This window comes from Vidua macroura, chromosome Z (assembly GCF_024509145.1).
Source record: "Vidua macroura isolate BioBank_ID:100142 chromosome Z, ASM2450914v1, whole genome shotgun sequence".
In the NCBI taxonomy this organism is placed as follows: domain Eukaryota; kingdom Metazoa; phylum Chordata; class Aves; order Passeriformes; family Viduidae; genus Vidua; species Vidua macroura.
In genome coordinates, this window is record NC_071611.1 from 8,683,648 (window position 1) to 8,703,142 (window position 19,495).

At 40.5% G+C, this 19,495-nt stretch overlaps 1 long non-coding RNA gene across 1 annotated transcript in view; it reads right to left on the reverse strand.

Moving 5' to 3' along the window:
* LOC128821545 (uncharacterized) overlaps positions 1-16,582 on the reverse strand; it is a 65,932-nt gene extending 49,350 nt beyond the window's left edge. The window contains exons 1-3 of the long non-coding RNA XR_008441149.1: positions 15,792-16,582; positions 8,825-8,872; positions 7,954-8,037 (exon numbers count right to left, since the gene is read on the reverse strand). This is a non-coding gene — a long non-coding RNA (uncharacterized LOC128821545). The remainder of the gene's footprint in view (positions 1-7,953; positions 8,038-8,824; positions 8,873-15,791) is intronic.
* Positions 16,583-19,495: the final 2,913 nt, after the last annotated feature.

Here is a 19,495-nt window from a genome sequence, read left to right on the forward strand (position 1 = left end):
ATTCCTTAGTGCTTGTTGGTTGATGTAACTTTGATCCTCTGATGCTAGATGACTTTTGTGCTGAATATAGCTAGAATTTAATGTGAATCTTTTGGATGGCTGCCCAGCCAAGCTGCATAATCCAAACAAAGAGAGCTAGCAGTACATGATTCAAGCTACTCACGTGTACAATAATACAAATATATGTATCCTGATTCCTTTGGGCAATCAGCTCCATGTCACCAAGCACATATTTCAAACACAATGTCCTTGTGGGGTTTTTTTTGGTCTGATTTTTTTTTTTTTTTGGTTTCTGTTTTTGTAGATTTTTTCCTAAACAATGCTCTGCTTTTCATTGGAGAAACAACACAAGATGCAGTGAGACTCAGCTGCTGCCAAGAAATAATGATAGAGTCAATAATTGCAGGACGTTTTTAATGAATGTTTTCCAAGCAAATCATTCCCATTTCAAAGGGCTGTTATTTCTATTTATGTAGAGATTAGCCTACACGTTATCAAGGAAAGGGAATGGTGATTTTTTTTTAATCATTAGTTTTTGTAGCATTTTTAACTGGTTTTTTTTTTTAATAACAGAGAATATCTTTGTCTCTCTTTCTAGCTTACTCTTTATCTGGACTTGTTTTCCTTTTTCTTTCTCTCCTTCTCTTTTTGGCTCTTCACTAAAACCATCTGTGACACACATGCAAGTTGATGGGTGTGTGAGCAATGCTTCACACATATTTACTTGCCCTACTTGGCATTATTTGCTAGTCATTAAAGATTATGCAGGAGTTTTTCATGTCCCATTGTTTTTTATTCTCTTAGCAAATTAAGATAGGAATAAGAGTGTGGTCAGGCTATTGGAAAGATTTTTTTTCTTTTTTTTTTTTTTTTTCATTTCTTGCGTCTAGAATTTAGACTGGGGAGGATTTAGACTGGGAGGATTAGACTGGAAGGATTTCTGGGTTTTCTTCCTGGCACTGACAATCATGCATTGTGTGAGCTTGAGCCAGTCACTTAGGACCTGTTTTTCACACTCCAGTTGAAATAAATGGAAACTGCATGTGCTCAGCACCTCTGCAAACCAGGTCATTTATCTCTTCTCCTTTCATTTATGCACTGATAAATATAACAATCTTTGCCTTTGCATAAGCAAACTGGATAGGATACAAATATGGGCAGTTAAACATGCAAATCCCTCATTTTGATGCACAACCACCCATTTCATACAACCGGGGATTTCTACATTTGCCTTGGGTCCTTTTTGAAAAAAAAAGGACCATAAATAACAAAATCTGTACAGACTTGTCAGGGATACACAACTGAAATAAATATGTTTCTGTAGCTTCTTTTCTATATTTTCACTTCTTTTAAAAATACTATTTGCTAAAATAATCATTTTAGCCTACTTTATTACTGGATTAAACCGTGTTGTCAATGTGCAAATGCCTTGGGCATTACATGCTAATTGTAGGTTATTACACAAGACTCAGTGTTAGCTGTTTGACTTTGGGATTCTTAGGTGGGCTTAATTATCATTTCATGCTACCTGCATTTCTTCAGTGACAGTAAGGATATCCAGAGAGCTATGCAGCAACTCAGGATTGCCCCAGTGAAATGCCTATAGTGTCTCTGTATGCCCTCTGGACATATAATAAGGGCCAAATCTGGTACAAAAAGCAGGAGAAAGTTTGTAATAAGCAGTCAGATTGACATCCATTTTCACTTTGCCTACCACAGCTCAAAACAAAAAAAAAAAGTATTAAGGACAAATTTCTTCAATGGAAATGAACATGTTCATTTAAATGCTACTGTTCCTAATATACAAATATCAGTGGCTTATGGCTCCTGGCTTCTATGTCCTGCTTGTGCAGAAATTGATAGAAGTCAGAAATACTGAGGTCTTTCTCACAGTCACAAGGTATTGTCCACCAGCTTCAATGCAATTCTGCTGCTTTAAAATTATCAAATTTTGGTGAACATAGCATTAAATATATATATATCTCCTCAGCTTTGTTGTGGAAAAGAGTTTGAATGCTTATGTTTTGCCTAAGTTCTCACAAAGATACTAGAGCATAACAAGGACATCCTACCTGGGCATAGACTTCAAATCTGGATCCTGCTCTGACGGGACAAATCTCCTGTCTATACACCCTTATTAGCCACCTTCCCTGGAACCCAGACAACGCCCTCTTTGTCATGGGATGGACAAGCCCATCACACAACTGAAGTGCAGATGGATGCTCATATATCCTAGAGGAAGCCTTTTTGCACAGGGTATTGTGCGTTCACATCTCTGGTGCCTGCATCGGTCACAGGCTGGGGAAATGCTTGGATTTTCCTTGCAGAAGGTACACACCTCTAGCATAGGAGGATACACGGAGTGCATGCAACCCTCAGCTTCACTTCAGACTACAGGAATTGTCCTGGCTAAAAGACTGGCCATGCTTGTGGCAGAACAAAGCTGAGTTCACAGCTTTTGTGTTATTGCCCCAGCCTTCCGCATGTGCCAGCTTCCCAAACTGAACTTGATAATTACAGAGTTGTGTGTAACCATGAGTTTACCAGGAGTCTTCAGTGAAATTGGGCCAGTTTAAACATCTATGACCCAATTTTATTCTCACTTGACTGCACATATTATTAACGTCAATGGAAATAATCTTAGATGCTCTATAAGTGTCAGAGAACAAACAGGTGCTCTCTCTAGAAAGGAACTATGTATTCTGAGAATAGGGCTGGCAGCCAGGCATTCCAGACTCCTCATGCTGGCCTTGAGCAGATTCTGTATTCTTGCTACCTTGTCATCCTCATGTAGCACAGACAGAATTGTTTTGCCTTCCTTCATTATGGATGTGTGTGAAGATTAAATAAATCACCTGAAAATTATAAGCATTGAAGTTACTATTACTTTATACACAAACCAGTAGCCTCTTGCTTCTAATCAGTCCCCTGGCTTCTGATGTTTCAGTTAAAAATTCATACTGGTAGGATATTTTCTGCTGCATTTATGTCTTCGTACTTCGTTGAGGAGTTTGTGATCCTTGTTAGCAACTAAGAAAGCTCCTACCTTATGTTCTAAAGATTAATTTAATACTTCATGGCAGTGAGTCAATATTGCAAAATGCTGGGCTTTACAGCTGTCAGGACTGTGTGAGCAGTTTGGGCTAATAGTGAAAGTGCCCTCCTTGCAGGGTGAGCTGCTGAGCAGCATCTCCAACTGGCCCGGTTGCCTGGTTTACAGAGGAAGACAGCTGAGGCAAGGATGGGCTGAGAACCCAGATGCATCTCATTGACCTGGATGTGGCAGCTGTACTCTTCCACCTCGTCTACCTGTACATAACCCACATTCTGGATATCTCTGGAAGTGGGTTAACCTATCTGCTGAATATCCCTGTGCATTTTTTCAGCCCACTTGCTAAGGCTGTGAATAAAATGCAAATGAGGCTGCAGTACTGTATATTACCTGGGTGAAAACAGGCTTTTAGATCCAGGAGTGTCACAGTTACAAAACCAGATGCGATCAAACATGTGAAATGACCCTGAAATGTTCTTAGGAGGCCAACTTGTTCTACCAGCATGCTTGAACTTTTACATTTCAGCAGTGTGAAAGCCAGCTTAGACATGAATTACTTGTTATAGAGACATCATCACCGAGTGTTACTAAATGATCACAAATGAGCAGTTAGCAATTTGAAAGCACTCAAATTCTGAAATGTTTATTTAATGGAACTGATATCCTAACTAATGCTTGCTACAGGTCAAGTGAAAAAATGCATACAAAATCAAATACTAAAAATACATACCAAATTCTACCCTGCTTTTAGATTATATATATTTTCACTTTACCCATAAAACTCAAAAACTCATCTTTATAAATACTTGTGCTTTGCACCACTGTAGTTGCTGTGGTGTGCTAAAACTGAAAACTGAGTTTCCCTGTCCAAAATACTATTTATTATTGTAATCAGACACTTGTGCATGGAACAACAACATAAAATACCAATCTGCTTTTCAACAAGTGAACAGAGACTTTAGGGCATTTCAGCACCTTCTGAGGAAAAAATCTCACATATTCAAGAACCTTCCGGACACAATCATGTGCCATGTGCTCTAGGACGGCCTTTCTTGAGTGGGGAAGTTGGACCAGGTGACCGACTGCGGTCCCTTCCGACCTGACCCATTCTGTGATTCTCTGATGTGTGAATAAAGTACCAAACACTGATCACAAGTGTGCAGTCCCTGTGCTAGTAGTCCATAAAGTTCCACCTGTCTAACTAAATTTTTGGGAAATACTTGTAGTAAAAAAATTGTGTTTGGTAGTCAAAAAGGGGACTCCAAGAAACACCTCAAATGCAACACATGAAACCCATGGCACTGGAAATACAGTGTCAGTAATGATCTTGACTTAACTGCAACTTTAAAAGCAAATTAATTCATGGCTTTTGCTGTAAAAGTTGTAACAAATATGATCAGCACTGGTTTGGGCTTAAAACCTAGAAGCCTGTGGTTCTTCCTGCTGCAATATGGTGTAATCAAGGAGGGGCAACTGGGCCCTGCAAGAGCCAAAAGAGCTCTGGAGGCACCTGACTGAGGCTGCGAGACCTCTGGACAGGCACATGTTCTGCCTCAGTTTGTTATTCAAAATAGTTCTGTATGGCTTGTACAGGTTCACTCATGATAACCATGAGTAGCAGAGAGTAAGTGAGCCCAGGTCTTCCATCTGTGGCAAGGACCTTAGGTAATGCACCAGTTTCCTTACCTTTTTCTGATAGGCACAGAAGAAACTGGGACTGAAGAAATCTGTGAATCTGCTATAGCCAGTGTGACTCAGACAACTGTGAATTCTTCTGCTGTCCTAGTAATCTGCTGTGTAAAAAAACCCTAAAAATTAACAGTGCTGGAATTACGAGGGTTGTAACAGAGGCAGTTTTCAGGTCTAGGGTTTCAAAACTAATTTCTTCAATTTAGGTTTTTATTTTCTTGCCACTTGAGAAAATTCAGAACACAAGACCTGTGTTATTTAAGAATGCTCAGTGTCTTTTTTGGAAGGAAGACCCAGACTGTCCTACATTACCATCAACAGAAATGTGAGTTTGGAGCCTAATTCTTTTGTAGCAGGGGAGATTAGAGAATACTGTGAATATCATTTCAGTATATATACTGAGTTTCCCAAGGGTATCTCATCAACAACAACTTCAAAAGTTACTTTTATGCCACTTCCACTCAGCTGACAAGAACACTTGACATTTTGAGAAGGTTTAGAATAGAAAACATTAGCAGTTCATGTTGATCATGCAACTCATTGGCAAAAACACTACTGTTTAAATATCACGTTCAGTCATCGCTGGATTGCAATCTAATGAGCGTAAAAGATGAGTACTTCTCAAAAGTGACTTGTCTTGTAACTTCTACAGTTACAAACTTGTAAAATGAAAACTGTGGACACTTACTTCCATCCAAATACTATTTTCAAGGTGAGTGTCCTTTTGTGCCTTGGAAACGCATTCCAAAGAGTTGTTAATAAATAGTCAGGATACTGCACTTTCTGCTCAGTGAAATCTCAATATGAATTTTCATTATTATGAACAGGATGAGTGATCTTGCTACTGGTATAGTGACCAAGTGTGTTCCAGCTTGTCTTTGAGCACTTCTAGCTTTATGGATGTATTTAGCCATTTTCAAGGAGTAGCATTCCAGGTGAGTAGTCAAATAAAAGGAAATGCAATGTCTCTGTCTTCCAACTGACATACACACTGCTTTACTTTTCTTCCAATTGAACCACCTAGTATTTAAGATTCACTTTGGCATGGATCAACTTGGTTGTTTATTTAACTTCCCAGTATGTAATAATTTGTATAAAAATGACCTTCCCCTAAATATATCTGAGTGGCTATGATATATTATACTAATGACTGCAACATGCAGAAAGCCAAAACAAGTACTTTGCCAGTATCAACAGAAATTATGAAAATACAGTTTGCAACAATGTATGAATTATTGCTGCCAGCTTGCAGCTCCCAAGTTAACTCCTGATGAAGTTATAAATTGTGACAATGAGTGCTGTTTCTATCTTGAGTAACAGTGTGGCCCAATTTCTGCTGTCATAAATGGAGACTAAATCCATTACAATTGGGTGGTTCTATTTCTGTCCAACAAAACTCAGAGTTATCCTTTCAACATTCAAATAATGATGGTGTGAGTTGGACACAGAACTACACAGTAATTTCTTTTGTGTGGTTTCAGCCAGTTCAGGTACAGAGGTGGAAGATAACTCAGTGACTCAGTCTGGGAGTTAACTTTCACCAGGATGTGCAGTTCAGATCTTTGTTCACTAGCAAGGTGGTAAAAGAAATCTAATTTCAAGCTCCATTGGAAATTGAGGGGAAGCAAACAATATCTGAGAGATAGAAAGCAAGGAAGGGATAGGATAAAAATTAATGAGAGATATAAGGGGTGGGGATAGGAATGGAATTGTTTATCTGAATCCTCCTGAAATGTCTTCAGGGACTTCATTCCAGGCCATACTAGTTTTAGCTGCTTAAAAACACATCCTCCCTCTTGTTTTAAATAGGGGTAGGCTAGAATTAGAAGCACTTATCCAAGCCATCCAAGCTTTAACTTTCAGGGCTCAGAAAAAATGGGACTTGGAACTGAAACAGCTTTGGTTTGGCTTATGCAATGACCAAACCTGCCCTTCCCTTTCCCCCTATATTTAGGCTAAAGCCTTAATCAGAGAACTAGCAGTGAATGTATAAAAACAGCACACACCAGAACAAAACACTAAACACTAAAAGAACAACTGCAATTCAGCTGCTTCACTCTATGCAATGCGGACTTATGGGCTACTGAAAAGATGATAGAACTGTTTCCACCCAGAAGTAACTATGAGAGGGAGCAGGATCATTTGGGGCTGTATTGATATAGTAGCAAGGTTGTCTCCACAGACTTCCACTGATGTTGCATCCCAAATCTATCTGTGATAGATAGCTTACATCTTGGTTAAGGATATCTGAAAGTCTGAAACATTTTCAAGTATGGTATGTGTACCCTGTTTTACTTCATCACTTTGTTTCTTTACAGGGGTAATCTTCACTCTGTGTGTTTATAGAAAGCTTGTTCTCCAGGTTAGAAAACAAGAATTGCTTTCATTGTTGGACTTCTTCCAAGTTCCACCATTAATTATAAATATATCTTCTTCAAATCTTTTTTACACAATCTTTTTTTTTTTGAAACTTCACTATTTAAAGATCTGTAATATCACAGTTTGCCAAAGGCCATATTGTCTGAGGGGAAAGAGTATCCAGGATGAAATGCTTTTCTTCTTTTTCCCCTTGTGCAATAATGCCTCATTACTGTTATTATTTGCAAAAGGGATGATTTTTCTATTATCAGCATATCTCTACTGCACTGTCAACATAATAGCTATTAAAGGAAATAAATTTTAAACATGTTTTGCTACAGAGGAGTTGAATTAACTCCCTGTCAACCTCTAGAATCTTTGGGAATTTTTCACAGTTATTTCCCAAGACTTTTAAAAAGGTTTCTGGAGCACAGAAAGCTTGCCTATTCTAATCGTAATGGAAGCATTTTTATATTAGTATATTCCTTCTGAAGATACATCCACTAACAAAATATCATATGGAAAAAATTAAAGATATCTCAGAAAAATCCCAGGCAATCCTAGTGCATTTGTCATTAGATAAATCTCCATTTATCTAATACATTCCACTGATCCTTTTCAGTTCTTTCATCTTCTTTTCTGTGTGTTTTGTTAGAGAATAGTTGCAAACTATTTGTCTTGCCCAGGTAGAATATGGAAGGGTTGTTGCACCTATCCTTGGAATGTCTTGGTCAGAGTTTTTACTGATGAGAATAGAAATCATAAATACTGCAGATACTTTCATGCACAAGAAAAACTGGATGCTCTAGGACACATTTTGAAATAAAGTTATTGCATAAAATTTTAAAACCTACCTAAAAACAACTTCCTCACCATGGAAAACATCTGTATATGATGATGATGCATACAGAACTGTGATTCAGTATTAGTGTAATTTCCTGTAACAGACAGCCAAATTTTAGGACTCTGCATAGAAGACAAACATCTTCTGCTGACTCACCCTCATCTTGCTCCACATTCAGTATTACAGTATTACTGTTCAGTATCACTTTTGGATTAATGCACATCTGTCCTGCTTTTATTCTCTTCTATGGAAGGAGTTTAGACACAACTTAAGTGAGATGTGAAAACAGGTGAAATTTCCACCTGCTGTTTTACACCTTTTTTTCCTATGCAGGAAAGTCTGGGGTCTGGGTTGGGCTGTTTTGGGGGGTTTTTTATAGTTTGAGTTAACATCACAGATAGACTCATGGGTGGGTATATATCCAATATAATATTGCTGTAAGAACAGGTGGGAATAGCTGTGGGGACTCATTAGTTTTACTGTTCCAGTGTTGCTGCCAGAAAATTACATGCTGCTTTTCCCCAGTCCATTTTAAACAGGAAGAGCTGCCAGAAGCTTACCCACTGTTTTCACATAAGTAGTATATGATCTGAGAGGTGGGAGTTTTGGGGCGGCACAACCATTCACTCACATCTGAGAGACAACCAAAGCCATTTGGTTTAACCTGGAGATAGAGGCTGTTCAGACTCACTGGGGAAGGAGCTGCTGCTACCAGTAACAGACATGAGTTCCCTTCTCTGCAGATACACATTGGCTGGAGCCTGATGGGTGGATCTCTTCATTTCTTGCTAGTGAATGCAAGGGCAGTGCACAAATGTGAGACTACACAGTAGCACTGGTGGTAGGCAGACAGTAAGGTATAGGATTACTTGATGCCTTACCTTCTTGAGAAACTAGGATCACTAAAACAGGAAAACAGTTACTTCAACCTACAAGAGAACTGGCATAGAGAAGAATTGTGAGATTGTTTATATTCCAAAAAGAAGCAAAAGAAGGGACCTCAGACATCTCTGCTATTTCTGCCTATGCTCTTTTTCTGCACTAAGTGTTGGAGCATGCTGTCCTTCTGGCTTACAATGAAATTTCAATCTATGGTGGTGCCAGAGAACAGAATGTCTTTTGGAAGCTCAGTGAAAAGAGTGAAGTACTGGGTTTTTATCTGCTGTTGCTGATGTGTCTTGGTGATTGGTGATTCAAAAACCTTCAGACATGACCATTTCCAGGGACTGGAGCAGATCAGCTTGCTGGGGGAGCACGCGTCATCCTCTTCTGTGCTGTTCTACTGGCAGAGAGGCTGGGAGTACTGCCTTAGAGCAACACTCAGTGACCTGCTTTGTTCCTAGAAAGAAGAACACCTCACCAAGGAAGGATACAAGAGTTTTTGAAGGATCCTGCAGTAATCTGAGGACTGAGATTATGCACACCATAAGCATGGGGTGAGGAGAGAGGAAATGCAAGATGCTGTTGAGTCCTGGTTTAAGAGAGGAAGAGTATGTAGCAATGTTAAATTTAGTTTGTCTCTGTGTGTAATGCTCTTTGTTGTGCTAGATAACTTCAAGAATCACAAACTGCCCTTATGAATAAACAAATAAGAGGATTGCTGCAGGCACACAGAGAGTACAATATGTGTATGAGATGTTATGTAGTAAATAGTGAGATGCTGTGTTCATGATATTGCAGCCACATGCTTTGCATGGAGCACTTAAATATTTACTATAAGTAAATCCATTAGGAAAGACAATCGTTCCCTCATACTGACTTTCTCCAAGCCAGTGCATTGAAAATAAACTGTTTCCTGCTCTAGGCATTCCTTTAGTGATGACAGGAACTCCCCCACCATGGCCTTAGTGCAGGAACAATTTGTGTTCGTGCTTTCTTTTTGCTAAGAATTTTGTACTTTGGACTTTGTTGATGTACTTCTGCTGCCATCTTAACACAGATCCCAATGTGATCTTGAATTTAGGGAATGGAAAATCCTGATAAACATCCGGGCTGCTGTGAATGCAAAGGACAAAGCCTTTGTAGTAAAATGTCTCTGACATACGCCCATGAGAAGTGTTTGATGTGCTGTAAAAGACATCTGTCTGAAAAAAAAAAAATTGTTTTTCCTCTTTGGCTTTGTTGAACAGACTGTAGAAATAAATGACACAAAGTAACCCTTTTTTTCCTCTCCTACTGCCCCTCTCTTTGTTTGATCTTGCAGTGATGTGATAATGGTGAGTCTGTAACTTGAAAGTAATTTCTGTAAAGACTTATACCATGAACAGAGGGGTTTTATTTTCTGCTGCTAAAGGGAGATCAAAGTATGATCTAGAGATTAGACCTGTTTTGAGAGAGAAAACTTAGTGGCCTATTTCTACCTCTGTCACTGAATTGCTGCATCAAACTGAGCAAGTCACTTAACTTCTCTGTGCCCTGAACCTTTGCTGTGTACTGAAGCATTCAGCTCTTTCACTAATAACAAACATTTTATATGGCTTAATCATAAATGATTGCCTGTGTGCTAATTAGCCACAGTCAGTGCAAAGTTTATTATACTTGTTCTCAACCTTTACACCAATTCATGGAACACGATGGCTATTTTTGATTTAATTTTGGTCACAGCTTGCAGGAAGGAAAGGAAGAAAGCACTGAGATCCACAGAGTAGCTGGAGGCAATGACACAGACTGCAGGCTGATGGGAATTTCTGGGCTCAGGGCTGTACTTTACAAAGGATGCTGGCATCAGAGAAGCATTATTATAGTGTTTTATATTGGTCTGGATGAGTTTAAACAACCAGCTGAGCTACTAGCAGCAATGTACACACTGCAGGCCAACCTTCCATATAAGTCCTGTGTCTCACACTGACTCTACTTGACTTTTGGTCACCAGTTTTTTTCTGTTGCTCAACCCAGTTCAAATAATGCTAGCTGAGGTATGCTGGCCTCCTCTTACAGCTGTAGTTTGGAGGTAGTGCTTGCTCGTGAGCTCAGACCGGCAAATGAGTAAGTCAGGTCCACAGTCTGCCAGTGTACTTGCATCTGCACAAATGCAGTCTGCTGAAAAGCACTAAACTGCCCAAGCCCTTCAAATACCAGGGTGAAGCTATGTCAACAGTTGTCTCCCTGACAACCTTCTGAGCACTCTTACACATGGAAGAAATCAGTCAAAATTAGTCTATAAAGAAAAAAAAAAAAAAAAAAAAAAAAAAAAACCTTGTGGAAATCCCTCTGCTTTAGGCAAGGTTGCAGTTTTACCATTTGCAAAGACAGAAAGATGTCAGGAGTGTCCCACTCTGTGGCAAAACTGGAAATTTTATCTGTAAGTACATGCAAAGGCAGTGTAATTAAATCAGACATACAGGAGCAATACAATACTATTCTTTGCACAAAAGCAACCTCACATCAGTTCTGCATTTTGTGCACGGGTAGCCTAAGACAAGAGACTCCATAATTCAAAATGTCTGCAGTCTGCCTCCCTGGAGAATCAGTAGGAGTTGAAGGAAACTTCCAAATGTTTCATGTGTATTTGAGGGAAACAAGAAAGCTGCCTTCTCCCTAGGTTATCAACAGGGAAACTGAGGAATAAAGGGATTAACAAGTTTTGTGCATGGTGACACATGTTTGGGTTTGATTATTTTTTGGTTTTTTCTTTTTAATTTTCTTTTTATGCACCTGAGAAAGAAGCAAATTCCCTGAATTTCCCAGTATGATACAGCAAAGCAAACCCCATGAATCCCTGCAGCAGTTGCAACAGAAATTTCATGCCCTCTGTCCTTTGTCCTTCTAAGGGGAAATGTTGGGTGGCATACAACATTTAAAAGTTAATGATAGGCTAGTCAGTAAAAGTGAAGACTTGCAGCTTTGGGTTGCAGCAGAGAAACAGGAGGGCAGCCTGTTCATGCCAAATGTCTGAGAGTACCTCATTCACGGAAAGCACTGGCTGACTACAAAGTACTCTGTTAATTATTGTTGACATTGCATAGAGAGCTTCATGCTGTTCTTTCTCTGCCTGCTTTGACTTAATTTGTTTGAGAAAGTACTTTTTCTGTGCTGCAGATTATGTAAATTCATATACTCTACTGCACTGACAGATGTGTCTTTGTTTTAGAAGAAGCCATTATTTTTTTCAGTGCTGAATGTGAATGGAGCATTTCACACTGGTGGCTTCCAAAAATATTTATAAAGTGAAGCTGAGCAGCTCAAAATATTTTGCCCTCCTACACTGACATTCACAAGCCTTTATAGCAGCATTATCAAAAGCATTTGCAGAGGAACGTGCATGAGTTGGCCACAAAGACTGGGTTAGTCAACAAATGACTGAAGGCACACATTTTAGTCAGCTCTAACCTACACAGTACAGCAGAACCCAGTTGCAACTGTAACTAACAGGGCAATTATTCTATATTGTGGGTCAAAGACTATCTTATAATGATCCTTTTCTCTCATAACTGCTGCATATCTGAGGAAATAGGATGAAGAAGTAGAAAGTGAGTAAAATTCTCCTTTCTTCCTCTTTCAGCTGGTAAAATGTGGTTTGACTGTGCACTGACTACCACAGGCAGTGCTCATTCTGAGGGCTGATAGCTGCATATAAGTTTGATATCTGGCTGTGAGGGGTGGCATTGTTTGCCTTCCATGTTTACGTTCCACTTCCACTGACCATTGCCTAAGCATTCTCCAGCTCGTTGTCCCACTCTTTGATTCTTCCTGAACATGCTGCTAAGAAACACAGCATGCTGCAGCCACTTGGGCAGAGAAAAAGGCTCCCTGTGAGCACATAAATGCATCAGGCTTCCTCTCAGATTTCACTATATATTAAAATGACCTCTCTGCCAATTGATTGTAATGACTTCCATAGTCTTCACCACTGTATTGAAACCAGGGCTTCCCACACATTTCTTCCCACTAGGAGTTATCCAAGAGAGCCACACCAGCAATCTGTGCCCTCCAGTTGCAGGTAGAAGAACTGTCTGGCTAACTTCATTAGTATGGGCATGATAACTGACACACAATGATTTCAATGATAAGACTGGCTGTGCTCCATGTCCATTCTCAGCTTTGTGCATTTCCATCTTTGAAGTTTTAAAATGTGTAATGAATAGCAGTGAGTCCAAGGAATCCTACTTATAAATCCACTAAATAATGTTAGCTCCATTGGCTTTGGTCAGCCCCTCCCTGTCCTCAGGAGTGTGGGCTATGCACCATGCTTAAACACACTGATTACCCTCAGCAGGCAAATGGATAGAAAAGACATTTTAAACAGGGGAATTCTTCCCACCTGAATTGATACAGGAAGGAGCTCAACAGCAGGGAGAGGGAATATTTGTCATACACTATCCTGTCTTCCTAAACACAAGTTTGCATTGATGAAAAAATAGTGAAAATTTTTACTCAGCAATGAACAAGGACTACAGCTAATCCCCTTCTTCATTATTTAGGAGATAAAATATCTCTCTAGTATACCCAATGATTGCACACTGCATAGGATGCCATTTCTCTTCAATGGGCATAGAAGTTTCTTTCCTCATAATCCTTGCATTGTTTGGACACAATCCTTTTTCTAACATTTGCATTTTTTGCATTGCTAGATGTTAATTTTTTAATTCCTGATGAGTGTGTGGCCCTTTTGTTGTCTATATGCAGTGTTAATTCTGTGATATTTAAGCATGGCTAAATGAAAAGTGTCTCAGCTGAAGATAATTTTCAGTCTTTTTTTTTTTTTTTTTTTTTTTTCTGGTAAGAAGACAGTTATTTTGGGTTTCTTGCTGCATTTTGGAGGCATGTGCATTAAAGTTACTTCTAAAACCTTGAAATAGGAAAGAATAGCACACTATAAAGCATATGTTCCCAGGAATTTGCTACCCTCTCACTTATAGCTTGCAGCAGGTGAAAAAAGCAGTAATGGGTGACTAAGAATGCAATAAAGGAAAGAAGACTGGAGAACAGTAACAGCAAACACATGTGGTCTTTTGTATTCTTTTGTATCCTGTGAAGTATTAATTTCCTTTAGTGAATTTGTAGCTTAATTAAAAAAAACCCAGACAAAATCAAAACAACAAACAAGCTGAATTTTCCCTTCAGCTCAGCAAAAAGTAAGAGAATACTAATAATTTTGCTTAAAATATTACTGATGATGCTATGACTTGTGTCTACAAGTCCTTGTGGACTTGTTTTGAACAGAGCAGAGTTTGCTTCTACCATGCCAAGGAAAGCAGGAATTGATAGAACAGATAAATTCAGACTATATGAAGAACTGGGTTATAGCATGATGGTTGACAGGGATGTTCTTCTAACACGAGGTAGCCCTCCAGATGGAGGGTGATGTGTGTCTGTGCAGAATGCATTTGTTTTTGATGGCCAAGCTGTGACTGTGAAGTAGGCTTCCATTCCTTTGGGACCTTATCTCAGATTACACCAGTTCCGACTGCTAGTGAAGAAGAACACCTTTCTTTGACCTTGACATTACTGGAATAAATGTTTAGAGGCATGTAAAACCTCAAAACAAACACTCCTCTCCTTGGGGAACAGATAAGCAAACAAACACGTGACAGATGATAGTGACTTTACTCAATGCGTGACCAATTCGCATGTATATTCTGTCTGCTCTCACTGGGGTTGTAAGTGGCCACAAAAGAAAAACAGGTCATGTTACTGGTGTGCCTGGTGTATTAGTGAGCAGGTCTGTAGGCATATGCTTTGACATAGAAGCAATGTTTGAAGATACCGTATTTCCCAAGGAAACCCTGAACATGATGCAGAAGTCTTGCTAGAGCTTTTGAGCTTTAAAAAAATTCAGTTTCAAAATTCACCTCCCACCCAAAAAGTACAAATGAATTTTTGCAACCAGCTCATAAAATCTTACCATTGCAACATGGTGACTCTGTCTTGAGAAAGACTTTTTTGGAAAACTTTACTTGGGATTGCATGCTTATGACCAGTAGGTGTACAATCCTTATGTAAACCACCTTCTGTCAAGAACAACCTTGCCACTGCCCCTCATCAGGTGGAGACAACAGATGCCTAGCAGCAGCTACAGGTGTGTAATGCTGGCTGAGATGTCCAACTGCATGGAGAGACAGGAGAAACAGAAACTGGTCAAACTGGTTCTGGAGGCCCCTTTAGGGGCTCCCTGATGCTGGGTCTTGTTCAGACAGGCTATGAAGCCCAATGCGACAGGGTGGCTTCCACTGGAAAGAGCCTTGCACTCGCATTTTTTCAATCTTCTCTTACTCCCGTTTTTGTCCTAATTCCTTCCCTCCTTTTTATAGCGTTTTGTGTGAAAGAATACACTGGCAATGCTAAGTACTGAATTGGAGGGAGGCCCCAGTTAAACTGGCTCCAGATGTGCTTCAACTGGCCTGGCTGTGCGCGCTGAAGAGCAAAGCCTGCCTCCCCGGCTGGGAGCAGGCACCCGTGTGCCAGGCGATGCACGTGGCTGGCTGCCACAGTTACTAACCTAGTATTAACTGCATTAATTGTGGACATAAACAGTGTTTAGTGCCAAGCATGTCACAAGCTGATTATAAAAGCTGTGGTGTAGGCAGAGTTTCAAATTGTGCTTCACTTTTAATTTCCAGCGCCCTTCCCCTCCCCTCCTATTTCTCCCTCCCCCTCTTTTCCCCCTCCCCCTCCGAAATTCCTTGAATGTGTCTGTGTATTTACCAAAATACAAATGTGTACCGAGCGGTAGAGCTATCGGGTTGTAAATACTATGAGTACCTGCTAATGGCCGGGAGCAAATTGTCTGCAGGCGCCGGGAGTCAGGGCGGGAGCGCCGGCAGACCCCGGCAAGGGACAGCCCCCTGCCCCCCCTGACCCATCCCGTCCCGTCCCGTTCCGCTTTGCCGCTGGGCGCAGCTGACCTACTTTTTCTGCATTTCTCTCCACACTGTCCCGACCCCTCCTACGCATGGGGCTCGACGGCTTTTAACCCTTCGAAGCGCAGCAGCCGCAGCCGCGGCTCCCCGGTCCCGCCGGCCCTGGGGCTCGGAGCCGGGGCCGCGGGGATGCGGCGGCCGCGGAGCGCGGCTCGTCGGGCTGGGCCTCCGAGCAACCTTTGCCCGCAGCACCACCCACTGGGCAGTGAGCGGACACGGACCAGCCGCGCCGGGCTCAGCCACCGCTGCTGTCTGCTCGCCTGTTGCCCTAAGCTTCCCCGGAACTGGTGTCAGCTCGGCTCCCTGTGATTCTCCCCTATTTCTCCCATTAACGAACCTTTAACAAAACAAATAATAACTGTAATGAAATACAATGAAGTACCTAGAATTCACAGAAATGGCGCTGTTTGCATTTCTGTACAATGCAGCCCCACCTGCCTGCAAGGGAAGGACATCAAAGCATTTTGGAGAGGCTCTGCCCTTTGTGGCTCATGCTCTGGCACCTGGTGCGGGAAAGGCTGTATGATTATGGTGACAAAACATGTCTGACACAGCATACGCTGAATACTGGCTTGGTGTGAAGAGCACATTGTAAGTGCTTTGTATTTCATGTGCTTAATGTGGTCAAATAGTATTCAGTATGATATTCAGCTGATTAATTGTAACTCACTTTTGGATTGCACTTTGCCTCCCTGTGTTTTTGCTAAAACAATGGATCGTCTTTTGCTCTTTTTAGAAGAATATTAGAGGAAAAGCCTTTCAGCTGCACAGAAGTCTGGAAAGGGGGAAGATAGTACTCTCACATTTTTAAATATAATACTCTTTCTAGAAAGGCCAGAAGTAAAATGTTCTGGAAAAAAAAAAAAAAAAAAAAAAAAAACAAAAAAAAAAAACACCAAAACATTTGCATTGGGTGCACACCTTCTAAGATGCAAAAATTTTGTGTGCCTTGAAAAGTGTCTCCTGGGTTTTAGTAAAGATTATTAGACAACTGTGGAACTTGTCAAAGTGTTTCCTCAAGTATGTAAACTCTACTGAGTATATAAACAAATTGCATTCAAGCACATGAAGATAATGGCATGGTCACTTTGTCCCAAAAAGCTGAAGTTTCCCTGGTGGAGCTGGTGAAACTTGGAACAAAAATAAAACTGCTGGGAAAGGAATTTCATAGCAGCATGTATTTCATAGGTTCAGGACCAATGGGCATCCATGGAGTAATCAAACTCTGTGGTCACTGTGACCGTGGAGTAACAGCTGTGGGTCACTCTTTTGGCTGTTGCTGAAGGATGGCAGGGATGGGCAGCGAACCTTGTTTCTGTTCTAGAGGAAGGCCACTTATACTGTTGGTGAGAGCATTATCTGTGTTTCGAGAATGTGCTTAGCTGTGCTCCATTGCTTTATCACATTTCCACTGAGCCGCCACTGACCTATTTGCAATCTGTTTCGCAGAAGTTTTATTTTGAGTGTAGTAAGTGGAGAGTTGTAGGGACATATGGGCATGATCTTCCCCCTCCCACAAAGGAGAGACCTTCAGTCAAGCTTTGGGCTATCTAATGGTGTTGGATTATCCTTAGCTAATGTCATACTCTCCTGCTCTTAAGGGTAATAAATAAATAAATCCCCTCCTGTCTGTCAGATCTCTCAGCAGCCTTGATAAGAATAACTGCCAGGTGTGTGTGATAAGGATGTGGTCCTTGGCAGCACTTTAGGGTACTGTTCTTGAGGAACTACTGGGGTAGTTCCTGGAAAAGCTGGATTTTATAGAGAGATTACAGGTATTTGTTCATCTAAATGAAGAGTGCTGCTGGTTCCCCTATGTCTTTCTCAAAACACAGTATGAATATTGGGTTGCAAATGGCTGTCACTCAGAAGTATAAATTAGAAGGGCTGCAGGGTATGTCAGTGAAACTCTCTACCTTCTTTGCAGTTGTCTTTGAGTAACAATCCTGGTTACCAGATGGTTCAGTCAAGGTTTGTTTCTCTTGTTTGTTTTCAAAGAGCTGTATGCAAGTTGCAGTGAACAGTTATATTAAAGGATAAAGAATTTGCACTTTACACAGGGAGTAAATTTTAAGTACCCATGAAAGCAGAAGCATGAAGATTCTGCAAAGTAATTGGTAGGCAAAAACATCTCAGCTCAAATTTAGCGATCAGTTACTATCACAAAGTGATCTTTAGGGGTTTTTTAATAAAAAAAATGTAGTATTTCTTTACATCATTAATGATTAAGTTGAAAAGTAAGTAATGACTGCAAAAATTAGTCTTAGTTCCAGAGTTCATAGGATACACTTACTAAGGGGGATTTTTTCCATGTTTTTAGGTTAACCCAGAGAATCTGTGGTATAGGAAGTAAAAACGATGTTGAATGAGTGCCACCAAGTGTCTTCCTGCAGAATATGAAAGCCCAGATCTTTAGTGGGAGCAAAAACCAGACTGCACCATTAAGTTCTGTAATTTTGAGACATCTCAGAGAGAGTGAATTCTGTTAGAGTGAGAGGAGTTGCAATTATTATTCCACTGAAGTGCAAAAGCAAACTCTGGAAAGCTGATAAAGGTGAATATCTGTGGTAGGGGCAGAAAAAAAAGATAATGCTAGGTATCCATCCTGTTTGTCTCTCTGTTCCATTTTGCTTATCTTCTGAGTGAGTGCTCAGCGTTGACACTGGACTATCTGTGTCTGTGCTGTTCTGTATCAGATGACGGTATGATACATCTTATCTCTCTTTAGCAGGGCTAGTACGTGTCATAGGACCGCCTAATAGGTAACATATGTTACAGACCTGTCTGTTAACAACTCCATTTTGGCCCTTCTTCTGCCACTATTGATCCCAATGCTGAACATATTAATAGCTGCCTTGGGGGCAAGGCTGAGACTTGTGTGTATGAACATCAGAGATTCAACAGAAGAAACAAACTAGGTGTTGTCAAATGCCCTCCAAGACAGTTTCATCCTGAATTTCCTGTAGATTAAAAGTTCCTGAAGGATCTTTAGATTTTCTGTTCATACACAAGAGTGTGTCTAAAGAAGGAAGATTTATATCAGTCTTACAACTTTCTGAATTTCAGTTTGATTCAAGAAATAGATACCCAAGTGTGTTGAAACTCCAGTTGCATTTCTCTATGCTGTATGTTGGGGCAAAAGAGTGATGCCAAAAAGCCATTTTACATTGCACACAATAATAGCTGCTCCTTGTCCTGCTGGAGTTCATTGTCTGAACTTCCACACTGCAGCCAGAAACCATGTCCAAAGCAGCTACACAAGGAGTTATGGTGGGCAGCAAACTTTGTATCTCTCCTCAGAAATGTGAAGTGCCTTTTGTTCTAGTTAAACAGCAGAAGGGGAGTAGACTAGGACAAGGGTCTAGCCAAAGAGACTGTTTATTGCAGGGTTTTGGTAATGTACTTATTTGGACAGAAATAGTTTAGGTCACGAAATGTGCTGAAGTCTGCATACAGAAATTGAACTTTTTTTTCCTGGAATATATTATTTATAGATAAACTGATCAGTCTGTAATGGCACCCATTAAACTTGGAGGAGTGCCAGGGAGCAAAAAGAACACCATATATTTTGGGACTCTGGGCAGTGAGGAAGCACAGAATTTCTGTTTAATCAGCAGCCCATTGTATGTCTCAGGGCCTTTCCACAGAAGTTAATGGGTGAACAGACTTCTGCTGGCACAATTTTTCCAATGT